General features: G+C 40.8%; 1 protein-coding gene across 5 annotated transcripts in view; it reads left to right on the top strand.

Annotated features, from left to right (window-relative positions):
• Tulp4 (TUB like protein 4) overlaps nt 1-21,049 on the top strand; it is a 141,415-nt gene that overhangs the window by 6,686 nt on the left and 113,680 nt on the right. The window contains exon 1 of one of the 5 annotated variants that reach the window (XM_052750883.1): nt 5,861-5,924. The exons of the other annotated variants lie outside the window; for them this stretch is intronic. The gene's annotated coding sequence lies outside the window, so the exon portion shown is untranslated. Of the gene's footprint in view, nt 1-5,860; nt 5,925-21,049 lie in introns of those variants that run through there. 5 annotated transcript variants of the gene reach the window in all.

Raw genomic sequence — 21,049 nt, 5'->3', positions numbered from 1 at the left:
GATAATAAGACTTTTTTGACCAATACAGTTAGAGTCAAAATGAATAAGAGCTTTGAAGAAGATAATATATACTACCATGTAAGAGATTTCTCACTTAAAAACTATTCAGCTATTCAATTTGCACTGTAATGGACACAAAAGAATTTGTAAACACTTTATGTGAGGTATTATGTTGTTAAATTATTATTTCTTTTGGTAATTGTAATGTTTGGACATCTTTTTGAATAGGCATATTAGAGCCATTGAGTTAAAGTTTCTGTAGTATTATATTATTAATGCCTAGCTAAGGCTGAGAATTTGGCTTTTTCAAAGAAAAATTGAAATGTTTGACTCATGCATTTTAGTTGTTGGTCTGGCTAGATTACAACACTAGCTTCTAAAAAGAGTTTCATTCAGGAACAGATGTGGTGGTGTGTGCTTATCTTTCCACGTGGGAGCCTGAGGTAAACGGACTGTCAGTTCAAGGCTCCATAGCAAAGCCCTGTCTCAACAAATACATGAAAAATAACCCTTTCCACCACCAAAAAAATACCCTCCGTTGCTCAATGTTTTTGAAGTTCACTCAAAAGTTATGGACAGATGTTACTCATCTTACTGGATACATGTTCTTTTCCCACTAACGAAGGGAAGATTATCATCAACTGTTTGAGGCATTACTCCTGATTTGTGTGTGTGTGTGTGTGTGTGTGTGTGTGTGTGTGTGTGTGTGTGTGACTTCTCAAACTCCAGTGGGAGTTGTAGAGCTTGTGTAGGAAACCCTTCCAGTGCCATGTCATCCTCTCCTGTTTCTGGTTGTCACGAATAGATTGTCTCCCTTGGGCACATCACTATTTCTGGCATCTGTGATAAAGTAGTGTCAGAGGTTCTCAGGTGAACAGTAGGCTGACCAACTGTTAGTCCTGGGACAGTTTAAAATGTTTGTGGAAAGTAGATGAGCAGTGTTGGTACCACATAGGGCATTTGCAGGAATATCTTCCTGTTTTAAGTTACAGCAACCCTCTTAGCTGAAGTACCGGATGGGCAAGTGCAGCTCCAGTGGCCGGCATGTTAAGAGTTGTAGCTTATGGCCCTGGCCAGCAGAACTGACTGTTGGATTGTCAGTTAAGTTACTATTAATTGTTAAATAGCCAGAAAGTTTAACTATACTTCGCTATTTATCAAATTAGAGAAACATTGATTTTAAAAAGCAGTCTTGGGCTTAATCTATCTGAGAGAAGGTTTAAGGAGGTCGGATCATCGGGAGAACCAGGTAGATGAATGTGGTTGATGCTCATCATGTTTTCTGCCAGACAGTTTGAACCTTTTCCATTTTTCATTCCTGTCATTTCTCCCGTGAAATGAGAAACCCAGTTTCACATGTAGGGAATTTCTGAAATCCTGTAATACTTTAAATGCCTTGAATAGAACACAGCTCTTAATGAAAGCTGGAAAGTTCACAGTTTGCTTACCTTGTTCCCTTAGTGATCATTTTAGTCCTGTGACAGAAATGACAGAAACGAGAGTGGAAGTGGCCGTGTGGTCTGAGGGACTTGGGAATGAATTCAGTAGTGTAGATTGGGGTGCTGCCCAGAGTCTATCCATGATAACTTCCAGGACCAGTAATTCCCCATCTCCTTGGGTTCATAGCATCGTGCTTTGATTTTGCATCTCTGTCTTCCTCTGGACTGCTGTGTGGAGCTGGGTCTCTATTGTCAACAAAGTGCTGATGTGTGAAGTTTACAGATTAACACCATAATTCAGTTTTACCTAATTACATCCATTCTTAATTTTGACTAATAACTTCAGAGCTTTTCTGGATTTTGAACAAGCTGAATGACTGTATGGAATATATTTTTTACAGTGTTTTTTGTTTTGTTTTGTTGTTTTGTTTGGTTTGGTTTTGGTGTTTTTTGAGAGTGAGAGTGTGAGTATGAGTTCTCTATGTATCCCTGGCTGTTTTAGAACTCGGTGACCTGCCTGCCTTTGCCTCCTGAGAGCTGGGATTATGCCCAGTTTATTTTTAAAGTTTTGATCAATTAAAATGCTTTGAAAATTTGTGTAACACAATAGGAAGTCTTCATAATGAATGAGATTTGTGTTAATTGTGCATTTTTGTATAAGAAAAACAAATGAGAAATGTTCAGTATTGTAGATCTCTCTTAGGCTGAAAATGCTTTTCTTCTGTTCATGAGGTAATGGTAGACTCAGCAGTGGTCGTGAGGTGCTTAGAAGTCAACCTTACAAACATTTCCTGCACTGGGTTTGTTGTAAGATAACAACCTGGGGCAGCTTGATCCCTGGATTCAGAAATGGGGTGACTCATTCTTAGTTCTGTGAGCCTTGGGTATCAGTTTTGCTGTTTGGCTTTCTGTGTTTCCTAAGTAACTGATTTCCTTGTCTATCTGAGAATCATGTAGATGCAGCTTCCTTAGCTGTCTTTCATCCATATTCAGATGGTGAACTTTCTTCTTGTGACACAGGAAGATGGCATATGCTTAGCTTTGAGGAACTGATCTGTTTCTCTTGTACAGTGTACAAGACCAGCCAAACTTGGGGGAAGTATGGTAGCACTGTCAGTTTCTGGAAGTCTATTTAAGCCAATTACTTCAACCTTTTAATTTTAGTCAGTTATCGGACCTTTTACTAGATTGTTAATGACTAGCAAAATTGGTTTGAGTTGGGCCTCCTTTGGTGTTAATGAGCAGTGAAGTGGACCCCAGGGTGAGATGTCTGAAGAAGGAAGTGTGCTGTGGAGTCTGGACTCATTCACAAGCTAGAAATGAATGAGCACCTAGAAATTTCGGATTTGGTCCAATTCCTTTCTCCATTTTGTGTCTACTAGGTCTTACCTACTATCTGTTATTTAGTGATTTAAGAATCAAACTATGTTACAACATTGTTTTCTAGACATTATTGGAAGAAAAATCTACTGAGATGTAACCCTTCTGTTACGGAAATAAATATTAGTTCAGAGCTTTCGTGGCCATGCTTTGTTCTCTGTGAAAGGAATTTGTTTCTTGGTTTCTCTGTTATTTTGTGTGTGGAATTTCACCCTTGTGCCTACTGTTTCTTTGTTTTAATATGGTTATGTGACTGATGTTCTTAATGCCATTCTTATTTTGACAATGTAAACTGTGTGTTGATGGGAAAACTTGGAAAGAAGTATATTCTTTATTTTAATTGTCCATCTGTTGTCTACCGGGGGGCTTTATGTTGTTTTTTGAGACAGGGTTTCTCTGTATCCCTGAGTGTCCTGGAACTCGATCAAACTTGGAGGTTAACCTGCCTCTGCCTCCTGAGTGCTGAGATTAAAGGCCTGTGCCACTACCGCCCAGCATCTGTTCCCTTTTTATTTAAAAACAATTTAAATCAGTCAACCAATCACACTTTACTGGGTGTGGTGGTGTAATCTTTAATCTTTAATCACTTGGATCTCTTGAGTTCAAGGCCGTCCTGGTCTACAGAGTGAGTCCCAGGCTAGCCAGGAACTACGTAGTGAGACACTGCCTAAAAAAAAGACCCCAAATAAACACAAACAGATACACAAAATGGTGTTAAAGGAGATTAGCTTTCAATTATTGTACTATTTATTTTGCATGTGTGGGTGTCTTACCTGTATGTCTGTGTACTACCTGTGTGCCTGGTGTCCACAGAAGCTAGAAGAGAGTGTTGGATCCCTTGGGACTGGAGTTACAGACAGCTATGAGCCATCATATGGGCGCTGGGAATTTAACCTGGGTTCTCTGGAAGAGCAGCTAGTATTCTTTACTGCTGAGCCATCCCTCCAGCCCAAAGGTAGATCAGCTTTAATTTATTAAATGTCACAGGATACATGTTTTTTCTTGGAGTATGAGAATCTCTAGCTATCCAGAAAATGGAGCTGTGGGTGTGAGAAGGCATCTCATTTGTGTTGTTTTCTTGCTTGCTTTAATGCTCAGGCTGATGGCTGGTGCTGAAATTCCAGTGTTGTTTTGACATTGTCGGTCTGTGCTCCTCAGTCTCCTCCTAGGACCTCACATCTGTTCTGACTTGACTGCTGTTGCAGGCACCAAGTAGCTGAGTTGCATGTATTGATTTGGAGAGGAAAAGCTTTAGGTTCAAGGAGACTTTGGAGCCAGGTCTGGTTGTGCACACCTTTCTTTAGCCCAGCCCTGTGGAGGCAGAGGCAGGCAGATCTCTGTGAGTTCCAGGACATCCAGAGCTATTCCACAGAGAAACCCTATCTTGAAAAAAATCAGCCAACCAACACAGGAGACTCTGGTTAGTAATGGAAGACATACAAGAGCTGGCTGTGCTGGTTAGTTCTATGTCAACTTGTCAGAGCTAGAGTTACCTGAGAGGAGGGAACTTCAATTGAGACATTGTCTCCATAAGAGCACTTCTCAACCTCTGGGTTACACTACCCCTTTGGGGTCTCCTAAGACCATCAGAAGACACAGATATTTACATTATGATTCATAACAGTAGCAAAATTACAGTTATGAAGTAGTAATGAAAATAATTTTATGGTTGGGGGTCACCAAAAGTTTAATCAGGAACTGTATTAAAGGGTCACAGGTTGAGAACCACTGATATAAGATCAGACTGTAGGTAAGCCTGTCGGAATTTTTGTAAAGATTGATGTGGGAGGACCCAGTCCATTGTGGTTCTATGAGAAAGCAGGCTGAACAAGCCTGTAAGCAGCACCCTCCATGGCTTCTGCATCAGCTCCTGCCTCCAGGTTCCCTTCTGGTTTGAGTTCTGCCTTGGCTTCCCTCAGTGGACTAGGATTTAGGATGTGTAAGTTAAATGAACTCCTTTCTCCCCAGGTTGCTTTGGGTCGTGGAGTTTCATCACATCTCAGGAACACTGAAACAGTAGCCTTTGGCTGGCTGTGGGGAATCACAAGCATTGGGTGCAGTGGGAAGGAATATCTAGTTTAATGAGATTTGGAATGTGAGTTTGGACATGTCATACGTTTGGAATGTGTGGGAACAGTTGTAGCCATAGAACAAACACTTAGGCAACTAGCCTTTTTTTTTTTAAAGATAACTTGGAATTTACTGTGACCTGTGTTTTCTTTTTTTTTTTTTTTTTTTTTTTTTTTTTTTGGTTTTTCGAGACAGGGTTTCTCTGTGTAGCTTTGCGCCTTTCCTGGAACTCACTTGGTAGTCCAGGCTGGCCTCGAACTCACAGAGATCCGCCTGGCTCTGCCTCCCGAGAGCTGGGATTAAAGGCGTGCGCCACCACCGCCCGGCAACCTGTGTTTTCTTACATGTGTATTGTAAATATTTTCAGTCTGTTTGCCTTTCAGATTTATGTTTGTGACATATTTTGATATATCAAAGTTGAAATTTCCTTATGGAGGCAAACTTTTCTGTCTTTCCCCTCATAGTTTCTACTGTATGAGTTGTTTCTTTCCTTTCTTCCTTTTTATTTATTTATTTATTTAATTAATTTATTTTGAGACAAGAGTCTCACTATGTAACCTTGGCTGTCTTGGAACTAACTCAGTATATAGACCAAACTGGCCTCAAAACTCACAGATCTGCCTCCCTCTCTCTGCCTCTGCCTCTGGGATTAAAGGCATATGTTACTACCATGCTTGGCACTACTGAATGGTTTCTTGGAAAGCATCAATTTATTGAGTGTGAGAGAAGAAATGCTGATGCCTTGGTGAGAAGGATCTTTTTTCATGCTGGACCTTGTATACCATATTTAAAAATTTTGGTTTTTATTTCAAGAACAGAGCTTCTGGAGGATTTGAATACTGGTATATGGCAGGAACACAGGTAATTGAGACTGTCCCCTCCAAAGAAAACTTTGGATCAACAGTTTGATTTGCTAAGCAGGCAAGAAAGCAGTAAATGACTAAAGCTCTCCTGATTGGCAGATGCATCCAGAAAGTATTAAGAGCATCTTGGAATCCTGTGAAGGGAACATCCATTCTTCATCTGTGCCTCTGGGTGTGTATAGAAAGTAGTTTTCATGAATCCTTCCTTAGAAATAATTTGTGAATAGCCTGTCATTCTCTTGGTCTCTGATTATTTGAAAAATGTCAACTAAGAAATCTATGTTGATATTATAAAAATAGGATACACATTTTTCATGTATATAAAATTCTAAGGATGGCTGGGGCTGCAACTCATTGGTAGAATACTGTTTCCTTTCCCATGCATGATGCCCTAGGTTCAGTCAGTCCCCGGCACTGCAAAAAAAGGAAAAAAAAAAAAAAGTAGGGTGTATCTAATATATCTCAAATTGAACTTTTCTCATCACCCCAAGTTTCCTCCAAGTTTGATGTGATATGATGTGCTCTGACTTGCATACATAAAAATATGTTAGCAAAACTGGCTAAATCTAGCAAAATCAGGCAGAGATTCTGTCTGAACCCTTCAGTGGAACTGCAGTGAAAAATTACAGTATTTCTATAATTACAGTAGGAAGTGATTGAGCCTTCATATTTTTTTAACTGTGGAGTTGTAAGGAGACACCTCTCCTGAATGCTTTTAAGGATGACGGTCAGTTGACATCCAGGTATTATGTTAGTTGTGTTTAGGAATCTTCTGTGTAAAGGTGGGAGGGATTGGTGTTTCAGGTGGTGGCAGGTGTGCTTCCTGCCAAGTTGGCATAATGGAAACAGGGCTCTTCTGAGTTGCCATCTGTTTGTGGTTGATAGGAAACCAGCAGTGATTTCTGAGGAGTGAGGAACTGTTCCGTTTATGTTGAAATACTTAGGAATTAGTAATGCACAGACCATGCTGATCAGGTCTTAACACTACCCAGAGGAATATAAGCTGTGTTGAGTGAGTTTTGTTTTGTTTTGTTACCACTAAATTCAGAAGATGGCTGCTTGGTTCAACCCTCTTCTTCCATTCCCTGAAGAGACAATTCCTTTTTGCCCACCTACACTAACCACTTGGCCTTTTCCCAGCACCATATTGAGCTGGGTGGGCCAGGGGCATATTATTTATATGCCTACCATCCTGCCTTAGGATGTATTCTAAGGGGTTCTGTCTGTCTCTGACTCTTTTGGGGGGCTTGTTTTTGTTTGTAAATTATGGTAAATGTAACAAATACGATTTTATCGTGTGTGTGTGTGTGTGTGTGTGTGTGTGTGTGTGTGTGTGTGTGTGTGTAAGTGCATGTTGTGTACAGTTTTATGTGGGTACAAGGATATGAGCATTTGTGTGTGTGTGTGTCTACTCAGAAGATATCTTAAGTGTTGTTCTTCATGTGTTGCCTACTTTGTGTTTTGAGAGTCTTGTACTATTCTGCAACTTACAGATTTTGCTAGACTGGCTGGCTGGCTGGCCTATAAACCCAGTGTATCTCCCAGCCTCTGCCTCCCCAGTGCTGGGACTACAAGCATGTGCCATCATACCTGACTGTTTTGTTTGTTTCTTTTTCTTTTTTAAAAAAAAATAGATTTTTTTTATCATGTATACATGTGTTCTGCCTGCTTTTATGTCTACATGCCAGAAACGGGCATCAGATCTCATTATACATGGTTGTGAGCCACCATGTGGTTGCTGGGAATTGAACTCAGGACCTCTGGAAGAGCAGCTAGTGCTCTTAACCCTGGAGCCATCTCTCCAGCCCTTGTTTGTTTTTCTAAAGACAGGATCTCATTATGTAATCTTGGCTATCCTGGAACCAGCTATATAGACTAGGCTGACCTCAAACTCACAGAAATCATCGTACCTCTGCCTCCCTGGTGTTGGGATTAAAGACATGCACCACCATGCCCAGCTGGCATGAGTTCTTTGGTCTTATCCCCAAAATTTTGCTTTGTCTCTGATGTATTGTACTCCCAAAGCAACAGTGTAGAACAGAATAGCTCATTTCCCTCTTTTTTTTTTTTTAAGTTTTTTTTTTGGTTTTTCGAGACAGGGTTTCTCTGTGTAGCTTTGCGCCTTTCCTGGTACTCGCTTTGGAGACCAGGCTGGCCTCGAACTCACAGAGATCCGCCTGGCTCTGCCTCCCGAGTGCTGGGATTAAAGGCGTGCGCCACCACCGCCCGGCTTTCTCATTTCCCTCTTAACAAGCAGTTAATTGATAGGTTAATCAGAGGAGTTCATCTGTAGTTCAATGACCTACCAGAAAATACCTCAACTTGGGTTAGGACCACCATAGGTTTCTGTCTTGCCTCTTCCAAAATAATGAAAAAAAGACTCTTGAGTGTAGATGTATCCAACCTTCTTATTAAATAATAAACACAGAACCAATGCAAAGAAGAAAGCCAAGAGGTCAGAGCTAAGAGCTAAAACCTTACCCTTCCTCCTGCAGTGGTCCTACCTCTCCGAACCAGAGCTACCCCTGTGTTAAAGTCTTTATATAGAGTTCCTGTCCTGCCTTCTCATTGGTTGTAAACCCAACCACATGACCGCCTCCTCACAGCCTGTCTGTATAGGCCTCCAGGTTTTCCATGATTGGTATTAAGATTAAAGGCATGTGTATCCAATAATGGCTGTATCCCTGAACACACAGAGACTTACCCAGCTCTGCCTACCAAGTGCTGGAATTACAAGCGTACGCTACCACTGCCCTGCTTTCCTATGGCTTGCTAATAGCTCTGACCCCCGGGCAACTTTATTTATTAACATACAAATAATATTTTAATACAAATAAAATATCACCATACTTGAGCCCTCTGTTAGTTAGGGAATTCTTGGTAACAAGTAAGAGTCTTAGTTGGACTAAAATGACAAAATAATTTATTGGAGGGGTCTGCTTGAATCTAGACCAGGGACCAGAGAAGAGTCTGGGATTCTATATGGCAGAATCTAGAACCTCTCCACCCCCTCCTCAATCCCTTGCTTAGCTTCCTTCCCTCAGTGCTTCTATCACAGGCTCACATTTTCTACTCTTTGATCAAGGAGCATGGTCTATATAGTAAGTTCTGTGGCAGCTAGAGCTATATAGTGAGACTCTGTCTCCAAAATAACAGGAGGAGGGAGGCTTAAGTTTGCTTTTTATCTAACATTGTATAAAATAAATGTAAAACAGCAAATAAGTCATTAGCAAAAAACAAAGCATAAAGCAAAAAAATGTACACTAAGGTGATATATAACAGAACCACATTAATTTTAGCATGTATACTAGTGTGGTGGTTTGAAAGAAAATGGGCCCTATTAGGGAGTTTTAGGAGATGTGGCTTGTTGAGGAAATTGTGGCTTTGTTGGAGGAAGTGTGTCACTGTAGGGGCGGGCATGAGGTCTCCTATGCTCACACTATGTCAAGTGTAAGACAGTTCACCTGTTGTCTGGGGATCAATACATAGAACTCTCAGCTCCTTTTCCAGCACCATGTGCACCCGCATGCCTCCTTGTCCTGCCATGGTGATAATGGACTAAACCTTGGAAACTATAAGCCATCCCTAATTAAATGTTTTCTTTTATAAAAATTGCTATGGTCATAGTGTCTCTTCACAGCAATAGAAACCCTAACTAAGACAGAAGTTGGTACCAGTGACTGGGGTATTGCTGTGATAGGCCTGACCATGCTTTTATTTGAAGGAATATGGACTTTGGGACTATTTATTAGAAAAGCAGTTGAATGTTTTAAGTGGGACATAATGGGCCATCCTAGTAGGAACATGGAAGTGCTGAGTGATTTGAACAGTGGGGAGCCTGCCTCAAGAGGTTTCAGAGGAGAAGAATGTTAGCATGTGGTGTGGAGATCATTTTTGTGATATTTTGGTGAAGAATGTGGCTACTTTTTGCCCTTTTCCTCAGAGTTTGCCAGAGGCTAAAATGAAGAGTTTTGTATTAATTCTGTTAGCAGAGGAAGTCTCAAAATAGCCTAGTATGAACTCTGTCATGTGGTTATTAGTGTTAACTCTGATGAAGATTTATAATGAAAAGAAGCAAGCTGAGCAAAGAAAAATACAAAATGTACAATTTGAGGAGAAAAGGAGAACTAGGAAATGGAATGGAACTAAGTCTTGTGTTCAAGGAGATAAAAACAGATTAAGAAATGGAATAAAGGGAATGGTGAACCAGAGCAAGATCCCACCCAGCTAATTTTCCAACTTGTGAATAGGAATTAAAAGTTTAGAGCAGGGTGTGGTAGTACACGCCTTTAATTTTAGCACTCCAGAGGCAGAGTCTAGGGGATCTCTGAATTTGAGGCCATGCTGGTCTACAGATTCAGTTTTAGGATAGCCAAGCATAGGCAGTGAAGGAAACCATGGAAAAGAGAAAGCTGGTGAAGATGTAATTGAACAAGGGGACCATGTTCCAGGCCCAGCAAGTAGCAGAACTTGGCAGCTTTAGTCATGTGATTCTGACTTTAGAGTTGAGGATAGAAGAAAAGGACTATGGAATCTCCCTCCATGACTAAGGAAAGCTGCTGAGGCCAGGCATGTGTCAGGGGTGTCCCTGAATGGTGGCCTAGAGAGACCATTGGGTGAAGCTCTGAAGTTGAAGCCTGGATTACCTTGAAGACCCCAAGATTTTGGAGATGCCAGAGCCGTGTGATACCTGCCAGGGAGAACTGCCAACAGGGAGTGAAAACAGCTGAAGAGAAAGAAATTTGTTACAGTCAACAAAACTAAATGGAGTTGGAGATCTGAAGAGCATTTTGACATCAGACATGGAGATACAGAGTTTGGAGTTTGTCCAGCTGGTTTTCAGTCTTGCTTTGGTTCAGTAGTTTCTCACTGTGTTCCCTTCCCTATGTTTTGGAATGGTAATGTATATATCCTGTGCCATTATATGTTGGAAGTACATGATCTGTTTTTTTTTTTTTTTATTTTGATTTTATAGGGGATTACAAGTTAAGAGATTGCATGAATCTCAGAACAGACTTCAAACATTGTGATGTGGGGACTTTTGAAGTTGGACTGAATGCATTTTTTGCATTATGATACGGCTACAAGCTTATGGGGGCCAGAGAGTGAAATGTGGTGGTTTGAAAGAAAATGGCCCCCATAGGGATTTGCATTATTAGCTTTGTTGGAGTAGATGTGGCCTTGTTGGAGGAAGTTTGTCACTGTGGGGGGTGGGCTCTATAATGAGATCTGGTGCCGCCTTCTGGCTTGTAGGCATACATGCAAGCAGAACACTGTATGCACAAATAAATAAATCTTTAAAAAAAGAGGCCATGGTTATGATGTCTCTTCACAGCAATAGAAACCTTAATGTTGTATAATATTTTGTTTGTGTTCTGACAAATATTGCTTGCCTGGAGATCAGAGGGCAGAGCTAGCTAACCATAGAGGCCAGGCAGTGATGGCACACACCTTTAATCCCAGCACTTGGGAGGAAGCAGCAGAAAGATCAGGAGTTCAAGGCCACCCTGGGCTACACAAGATTGAACCAGTCTAAAAGAGAAAGAGAGCCGGATGTTGGAGCCTCACACCTTTAATCCCAGCACCTGGGAGACTCAAGCCTTTGATCTCAACATTTGGGAGGCTCAAACCTTTGATCCCAGCACATGGGAGGCTCACTCCTTTAATCCCAGTGCTGTGGAGGTAGAGACAGGCTCTCAGCCCATTCAGTCTGAGGATCCATAGAGATAGGATTTCTCCCATTTCAGTCTGAGGTTTTGGAGAGGTAAGAAGTTTCTGGTGGCTGGCTGCCCTGCTTCTCTGATCTTTCAGCTTTTACCCTCAGTATCTGACTCCAGTTTTTATTGTTAAAGCTAATTAGGGTTGAGCTTCGTCTTACTAAGACAACTAGTATCAGATAACAAATTCAACACTGCAAAAACAGTTTTGCACCAAATTAATGATTTTCTGGGAAAATTTATGCATGGTGTAGAAAGTGGCCACTCCCATGGTGACTGTAACAGAACAGTGCCCTTAGGTGAAGTCAGAGGGGTCTAATAGAAGGGGTCATTTTGCTACAGATGTAAAGATATTTAACTTGGCAAAACACCTGACCCTTGCATTAAAAATTAAAATAAGCCATGTGTGGTGATACATGCGTATAATCCCAACACTGGGGAGGTTGACACAGGATAGTCTTGAGTTCCAGCCCAGCCTAGGCCACATAGTTACTGAGGCCAGTCTGGGATATATAATGAGATCCTGTTTTAAAACAGCAAAGGGCTTCAGGGATGGCTCAGCAATCAAGAGCACTTGCTGCTCTTGCAGAGGACTTGTGATTAGTTCCCAGCACCTATATGACAGCTCATAGCCATCTTTAACTCCAATTCAAGGATTCAATCCCTCTCTTCTGGCCTCTGAGCACTGCACTCATATGATACACATACTTATATGCAGCCAAACAGTCACGTACTTAAAAGAAAAATGAAAAATTAAACACGTACAAGTATAGTGTGTAAAGCTGAAGTGAGCATTGCTTAAGCTCAGGCATTTGAGACCAGTCTGGGCAGCATAGCCAGGCACTGTGTCAGAAACAAACACCAACTAACAAAACAATAAAATCAAAACTGCAGTAAGATGAAAAACTAAGTATAATACCACCACCACCACTGACCACAGAATGGAGCAAGTTGAAGAAATGAACAAATGAACCTGTTAAACAAATTCTCGAATTGCTTTTTATAAGATCAAATTTCTTGTTTATTAAAATAAGTAGAATTAATTGAACATCTGTCCAGTGGTCAGCTCCTTCGGATCATTGTGATGTATTGTCCTCGTGATTTCAGAAGAAATCCCCTTTTAAGCCCTGTTCTAAAATCTGCTAATTTGGGCTGGCAAGATGCCTCACTGCATGCAAGCACTCGCTGCACAGCCTTCTGACCCCAATTTGATCTCCAGAATCCATGAAGAGTGGCCAGATGTGATGGTGCACATTTGTAGTCCCAGCACTCCTACTCACTCAGCTTGTGAACTAGCTACCCTGAGTATGAAGCAGCAAGAACAACCAGAGACCTTGTCTCAACAAGGTGAAAGGAAAGAGTCAGCTCCCTGACCTTCCTTTTGCCATAGTGTGTGAGCTTGTATTCATTCCCCTGTCTGTAGTAATAAAAAAAATAAAACGTGCTAACTTCGTGAATTTGATTTTTCCTATAGTTTTCCTTCACATTAGCCATCACCAGTGTATTGTCTGTCCTTCCTTGTTTTCTTGCATCTCATTAGAGTCACTTACTCATTGGTTAGGCACACACTCCACTGACTTATGTGTAGCTGTAAGTTTCTCAGTCCTGCCCAGCCCCATGGTCCTGAACCAGGTATAAAATAACCACTCAGAGGCTTATATTAATTGCAAACTGTATGGCCTATGGCTACAGCTTCTTGCTAGCTAGTTCTTTCATCTTAACCCATTTCTATAAATCTGTATGTTGCCACGTGGCCATGGCATTACCGGTCTGCTGGCATCTTGTTGCTCCTTGGGTGGCTGCTGGCATCTCTTGACTACACCCTTCTTCTCTCTGTATCTCTGCTTGGATTTCCCACCTGGCTATAAGCTTTCTTGCATAGGCCAAAACAGCTTTATTTATTATCCAATGGGAGCCACATATATTCACAGCATACAGAAGATATCCCACAGCACTTAACATTTTGCTTTTTTGTTTGTTTGAAACAGGGTCTCTATGCTTCTGGATTAAAAGTGTGGGCCACTTCTCCTGGCATCCACTGACATCTGAGGCTATGGAAATTGGGTGTTCATTTTTTGCCTCATTGGTTACACACATAGTTACCCTGTGTGAATTTGAGAGCTCTGTCAGTTGCATTCAAAAGTTAGTTTGAACATTCTGTGTGCATTCTGAACCCATATGCAATAATCAAGGGAGATGAAGTGTCATTTAGAGCTTATAAGATTGTTTTTAGGAGGTGGGGGAGGGGAAGAAAAAGATTTTTTTTTCTTCCTGTCCTGAGAGCAAATTTAGGGTCTCACAAATGGTAGGCAAATGCTGTGCCAGTGAGCTACACCTTCAGCTCTAGTAATTGCATCTTTGAATCATTCTTGACTAAATATCAACACCATGTATAAGAGTCTTAATGCTTCCATGCTAGTTGTCTGCCACTAGCTGAGCGTTTTGTAGTTCAGCTCAGTTTTGTCTCCACATGGACTTCACTCTCAGGCTTCAGTTGTCTCATGGCATATGCCAGCCCCAAGTCCTGGAGAACTGTCTGTCCCTCTAACTGACCGTCAGCTGTAAGTTTGGGGCCCCTTGCTATTTTGCCAAGTAGGATAAGTTGAACTCACTGAAAAAGGCTGCTTACTATCACAGTTAAGATGTGTACAACTTACAAGGCCACTCTCACATGCTCTTTGCCTCACAGAGCTAACTTGCCTTCAGAGGACTTGGAGATATTTGTCACTGCTTTAAAGGATTCAGAAATCTTTCATGTTCCACAGTAGTGCTGAAAGAAACCCAGTATTGGACGGGAGCACTACTGGATCGGTTGTGGGATCCCTTTATTCCATGTGATCCTCTCCTTTGATGGCCTTCTGTATATGTTCAGGGATGCCTCTACAATGTCTTCTCTTAAGTAGAATGTCTTAAAGTATACCCCTATCATTACAGTGTAGAGGTGGAAGAAATCTAGGAACTAGGGAGACTTCATGTCTTTCGTGTGACTAGTTAAGGAATGTAAAACAGAAGGGAATATGAGGGGCTAAATTTCATATGATGACTTGTGACACACAGACTAAATTAATATTGTGCATTATCAGCCACCATTTGGTGCTTGGAACAAACTTGGGTACCCTACACGAATAGCTTAACTGCGGAGCCATCTGTCCAGTCCTCTGACCTTTGTAATAGTCTTGATCCAGGGCAGAGCAAATAGTCTGTGCAGATGGGAATGTAAACTTTACAGAAGTGTGCACAAAGCCAGGGCTCCAACAGCTTGGCCAGAGCTGTCTTTAGAATCTTTGCCCATCTTACTTTCTTGTCTCTCCTGTAAAAACTTTTTTCTTTTCATTGAAAACAATTTTTTTCAAACAATATATTCTGATCACGGTCCCCCATCCCCTGTCCCCCGTCCCCTGTCCCCCATTGATAACATGACAGATTTACTTAGTGCTTATACTTCTCTCACAGAAGAGTTGAGCTTGGTTAAAAGAAATGGTGGCACATGCCTGTGATCTCAGCACTTGGGAAATTAAGGCAGGAGAATATGAGTTTGAGGTCAGCCTGAGCTACATAGTGGGTTTTAGTGCAGTGTGGGCTGTGCAGTGAGGCCCTGGCTCAAACTACAGCAACCGCAACAACAACAACAACAACTCAAAAAGCAGAGCAAAAAGAAGTAGGAAGAAATTAGTTTCATTGATAGCACGCTTTGGCTCAACTAAGTCCCCAAATACTTTTTCTTTCTAAACTTTCTTCCTCAACTGAAAACGAGAGCAAAACTGTGTGTTTGCCTAAAATTAGATCTTACTTGCGTGTCCAGAGCCCCCCTTTGGTTCTTAGTTCATTATTGCAGTCTTCAAATGTTGTAACTGTATGAAGCTTTCACATTTCACACCAAAGGTGTATGGTAAGAATGGACATGGAGAGCTTTGTGGTCACAGACGCTTGAGCTTTGCTATTTTGGTGCTGTGTCTCCTTTTGTGTTTTTGTTTTATGAGTTTAAGCATGACAAATAGCAAAACATTATAGTACATTTATGTTGTCCTTTTCTTTGGTGGTGCTGGGGCAAGAGCACAGAGACTTGAGCTACCTGAGTCTCCACTGTCGCTGAGCTGCATGTACCCGGCCCACAGCATGCTAATAAAATGGGTGAGGTCACTGCAGTCCTTACTAGCATAATTCTTTTGAATGTTTTCCTCATGTTCATTTTTCAGAATTACAATCAAGACCATAAATAGTTCTGTGTTTCTAAAATTTTAAACTTGATATAATGCAAGGTTTTTTTTGTCCTTATATTTTTCTTACTGGTTGTTTGTTTCTTTTTTTCTTTGTGAAACAATCTCGTAGACCCTAGGCAGGTCTCAAACTCATGATCCTCTTGTCTCGATCTCCTGAGTGCTGGGATTGCAGGTATATGTCACTAAGCCTGGCATTTTATATAGTCTTCATAATTCTTTTTTGGAAAAAATTTGCTGTGGTAAAGAACACATAAAATATATTATTTTAACCATTATAAGTATATAATTCAGTGGTACTATCTATGTTCACAATACCAGGCAGCTGACGTACCATGCAACACTGTAATTGTAAAATTGGAATTGTACGCTGTTAACCTCCCCCAGACTCATTCTGAGCGCCTCATGTTAATGTTTGTCCATATGTACTTGTCATTTGGGGATTGGCTTTTAAAATTTAGCATAGTATCCTCAGAGTTCATGTTGTATCATGTGCCAGAATTTTCTACCTTGTTAAGATTGGATGATAACTATATTTAAGCGTGTACTGTATTTTGTTTATCCATCCATTAGCAGGCACTCCTCAATTAGAGTTTTTGAAGACAGGTTAATTGTCCATACATCATAATGTATTTAGTAGATACATCATAATATATTTAGAAGGTGTGGTTTTGTCAACACATCACACCCAGTTGGAAAACCAAAGCTCTTCTCATCCATGTAGAGTGATCAAAGCTAGGCTCCATTTCCCTTTGAGAAAGTTACCGTACTAAGTGGGAGGGTAGGATTCCAGAATGCCCACAGTTAGGTTTCTGGTACTCTGCCCATCTCTAGTAGTGGCCATCTGTGAATCTTGTAGATCACTGAGGATTTCACTGCTTTGCTACAACAGGCTGTATTCATTCCTGGTCACCTCACTGCATAGCACTCCAGTTAACGGCAGTGTGGCTCTCCTTTCCTCATGTTCCCCTGCCTGTCCCGGTGGGACAGTAAAGCTTGCTAGAGTCAAAGTCTGCTTCTCTGTGGGCCTGTGTCATTCTTTAGCCAGCCCTTGTGTAAAGAGATGATTGGTTGAGGTAGTATACTTGCTTGACTGAATCAAGGCTCTTTGGTACTTTCTTTGTCAGTCTGATCTCTTATACTCCATTTGTCTTTTAGTAATTTAGAAGACCCATCAATGGTCTCTTGTTTTCTGCATTTCTTCTTTTATCTCTGGTCATTTTAGTGGGAATTTGAGAAACACATGGGCAAACTTGTCATCATGAATTTATTCTTGTTTTACTGTCTTCCTTCTTTCTACTGCTATAACAAAATGCCCTAAGACTGAGTAATTTGTGAACAATAGAAATTTATTTCCTGGAGTTGAGTCCAAGGTCAAAGGCATCAGTAGATTTGGTATTTAGGGAGGGTTGCACCCGGAATGATCTTATATTGTGAAAGAGACAAGAAAACTTACTGGAGCCTTTTGTATAAAGGTATTAATCTACTATAAGAATGCAGTTTTCATGGTGGAATCACTTCCCAAGGTTCCCACCTCTTAAAAACATTTTTAGGCTTATTTATTTTAATTTATGTGTATTAATGTTTTGCCTGCATGTATATCTGTGTACCACGTGTGTGCCTGGTGCCCTCAGAGGTTGGAAGAAAGCATTGAATCCCTTGGAGCTGGAGTTAGGGATGTTAGTGAACTGTCATTGAGTGCTGGGAATTGAACCCAGATCCTTGGAAAGAATAAGTGCTCTTAACTGTTGCATCATCTTTCCAGCCCAAGATCCCAAACTTGAGAGCATCACCCTGAGTGTTAGGCTCTAACATAACAATTTGGGGGCATACCAAAATTTACTTAGATCATAACAGTTGTGTTTTCCCATTTTACTTAACTCTTTCAATCTGTTTTCATTAAATTCTGTTATTTATTAATTATATGTGTAGATAAAGGTGAATTTAGGTACTTTCCACTTTTATATGACTTCCTCCCCTGCCCCGTGATAATATACCAACTGGAATTTGGGATGATATTGAATAGCAAATTTGTGGACTTCTTTTAGCTTTGGTAATGTTGCTTTTAATCACTTTCTGCATCTTGCCAAATTGTTTTCTGAAACAATAAACCAGAATTGGGAAATGATTGTCATTTCACTCTGTCACACTCACACTGTGCTGAGTGACCATGAATGCTGGGAAAGTTACTTCTGAATCTGTGGCTGGTCACTTTAAAAGTCCATTTCACTTTGGTTGTTTGTTATTTTGAGTGTTTATTGAAAAATTTAGGGGATTGTATCTATCTACACAGTGTTTTATTTATCAGTAAGTATTGTATGAATTCTTAAAAGAATAAGATACAGTCCTCTATTTTAGCTAAATTGATGTTCGTTTAATAGCAGGAACAAAAGATACTACAAAACATGTTGCTTTAATAATTTAGATGATAAGCCGGGCGGTGGTGGCGCACGCCTTTAATCCCAGCACTCGGGAGGCAGAGGCAGGCGGATCTCTGTGAGTTCGAGGCCAGCCTGGTCTCTAAAGCGAGTTCCAGGAAAGGCACAAAGCTACACAGAGAAACCCTGTCTCGAAAAACCAAAAAAAAAAAAAAAAAAAAAAAAATTAGATGATAATAAAATTACCCTACTCTCAAGACTTCACTATTTTCTCCCTTTAAGTCATTTGTTATTTCCTTTAGATCTGTTGGAGCCTGTGAATAGTCAGATTTGGTTTTGATTCATTTTTGTTCTCATCAAGTAGTCATGTCTTTTCCTATTTCACAGCAACAAGGGGTGGGGAGTGGAAATGACTTTTGTTAATCTTGGCAGTGTAGTTTGGTGGAAAAGGATGAGTATTGGTGGGAGATGTTCAGTCTTATTTCTTTCACTTTTAGACTGGTGAGGTTTGAAAACCTCATTTAAAATCTTTGAATCTGATTTAAGAATTTGTAAAATGGTTGCATTCTCTCTCTGGGAGGTTGTGAATGTGAAGGTGAACAGCGGGCCCTTGGTAATGCAAAATTCTTAGTTCTTGCTCAGCCTCTCTCCTTCTTTCAGTAAGTCACTATCATAATATGGCCATTCAGTAAGAAGTGTTATGTTTTAGCCTTTAGTTGTAGTTGGTGATAATCCCCCTTTCTGCATTATTCTTTATTCCTACTTTTAAAATAGAGTCAGTGAGTTGTCTTTGAATAGCCTTTTATTTTATTCCAGATTTTACAAATGGTAGGATATTAATAAAGTAACAATAGCAATGTCCAACATTTATTGAATATTGTATGGCAGCCAGACAATTATTTGCAATGACTTTATATATTTGTTTTAATTTTCCCATATTCTCACACCTTAGGGAATGGAGTCACAGAAGGATCCAGTTGGGGAGCATGAAAACCATACTGCCCAGTGAGTCTGGCTGCAGAGTTGTAAAGGCTGATCACCTCCCATCTGAAAATAGCATTTCAGATTCTGGATTTTTCAGATTAGGGATCTCAACTAACAAGCCTTTCAGTATCTGAAAGTCTGGGAAACACTGAACTCAAATTTGAACCCCTGATCTTACCCGGTGTGGACAAGGCTGCTCACTGTGCTCAGTCACTGTCTGCTCTGCTACTGTCTGTCTGTCTGTCTGTCTGTCATCATGGCCTCTCCAGGAGTGCCTGTTTGTATGGAGGTCTTTTCTTAGTTCCTGTGCTCTGGAAGCCCATTCTGTTGCTTATAGATCTAGATGTAAAATAAATATTACAATGGTCTTTTGAGAAAAGGTAATTATTGTGAAGTTAAGATAGGGTCAGGCATAAAGCATTGTTTCTATTAAATATGTTAATTCTAATCCATAGTATTGAGTTTTTCCTAACCTAAGCAATATAATTTGATTTTTTTTCTTTCCTTGAAATTCTCTCTAATCTGAACCACCATTTTTTTAAATGTGTGTGAGTGTTTATCCACATGTATGTATGTGTGTGTGTACTACAAGTGTGCCTGTGCCTGCACAGGTCAGAAGAGAGTATCCTTTGGCTTAAGTTGCATACTTTGTGAGCTGTCTTGGGGGTACTGAGAATTGAACCTAGGTCCTCTGCAAGAGCAGCCAGTGCTCTTAACCACTAACCACCTCTCCAGCCCCACCTTTAGTCTTAACAGCAGTTTAACTTTTTCTCACTAATTAGGGTTTTCTTGTCACTGGAGTTTTGCCACTAAACTTTCCTTGTTTTGGCCCAGCTCTTGCAACATCTGCTTTAGCTCCTGCTGCATTGGCTGCATTGTGGGACATAGTTGCATGAAGATTTTTCTCAACTTTGCCTGAAGTGTTTGTTGACTGTTGTTGGCAGCATTGATCTCTTTGCACAGACGTTTGTTTTGCCTGTTTTCTCCCACTGTGCTGGTGTTGCTTGGCTCAGGGCCTAGACTTCACTGACCTGTGCATTCCCAGTGCTGGCCCAGCCTGGGCTTGTGGTTGCTCAGGAAGCAGTTCCTCCTTGAGCGTGCTGTGGTTGTTCTTATTTCATTCTTCACTCTGGACTCTCTTAACTTTTGTTAGACTTCTTAACTGCATCTTCCACTTTTACCTGATATGGGATGTTAGAGTTCACCACTAGACCCATGTCACCACTCTAGAGGTGGTGGGGCATGGGAGAATGGAGCCAATAAATGAGGCAGACTGAAGTCTCATGCAATAGTCAACTTTATTCAAAGCCTCAGACAGTGTATACTCTGAGCACTAGGAAAGGTCACAGAGTAAAGTTTTCAGGAGTTGAAGCTGTATACAATCACAAGGACAAGCTGCACATGGCAAAAACATGTTTTTACATAGAGGCATATAAAGGATAGTTTAAACATTTAATTGAATAACATCAGCAAGCAATAATGAGTAATCTGAGGTAAACTCACTTCTATTTGCTATACCTGGGAGGAGCTTGAAAATACATTCCTAGAACAATTCTGTGTTTTGAAGAAACTAAGGTCACAAGACTTGTTTTCTGGGAGTATACTCACAAGCACTCAGAATTCTCCTGCAACTCCATTCCTGGACTGTGTTCCAACAGATCTGTTTCTCCATCCTCATCTTCTCCCTTGCTGAGCTCTCTGTTTTTGGTGGCTAACTCAATTTTATGTCAAGTGACTCTGCAGTTAATGTCTCTGATCTGTACTTTTTGGAAGCTGTGATTCAAGTGCTCCTGGATACTGCCTACTGAACAGACCAGATGGACTTACTTCATAAGCCCTCTGAGCCTCTAATCCTATCCTTGTTCATGGCAGTTACTGCTTTTACTACCTGGGCATTATTCACAGTAACGGACCTAGCTGAGAGTTTAGTAAGCGCTGAGTACTCTCCAGAGTATTCTCAAGAATTGACTGGGAGTGGACTTAGTGTTAGGACTCTTAGCT

Source organism: Peromyscus californicus, unplaced genomic scaffold (assembly GCF_007827085.1).
Source record: "Peromyscus californicus insignis strain IS unplaced genomic scaffold, ASM782708v3 Scaffold_22__1_contigs__length_63687245, whole genome shotgun sequence".
NCBI classification, from domain to species: Eukaryota; Metazoa; Chordata; class Mammalia; order Rodentia; family Cricetidae; genus Peromyscus; species Peromyscus californicus.
Note: the sequence above shows the minus strand (reverse complement) of the source record. Positions and strands in the feature narration are given on the sequence as shown.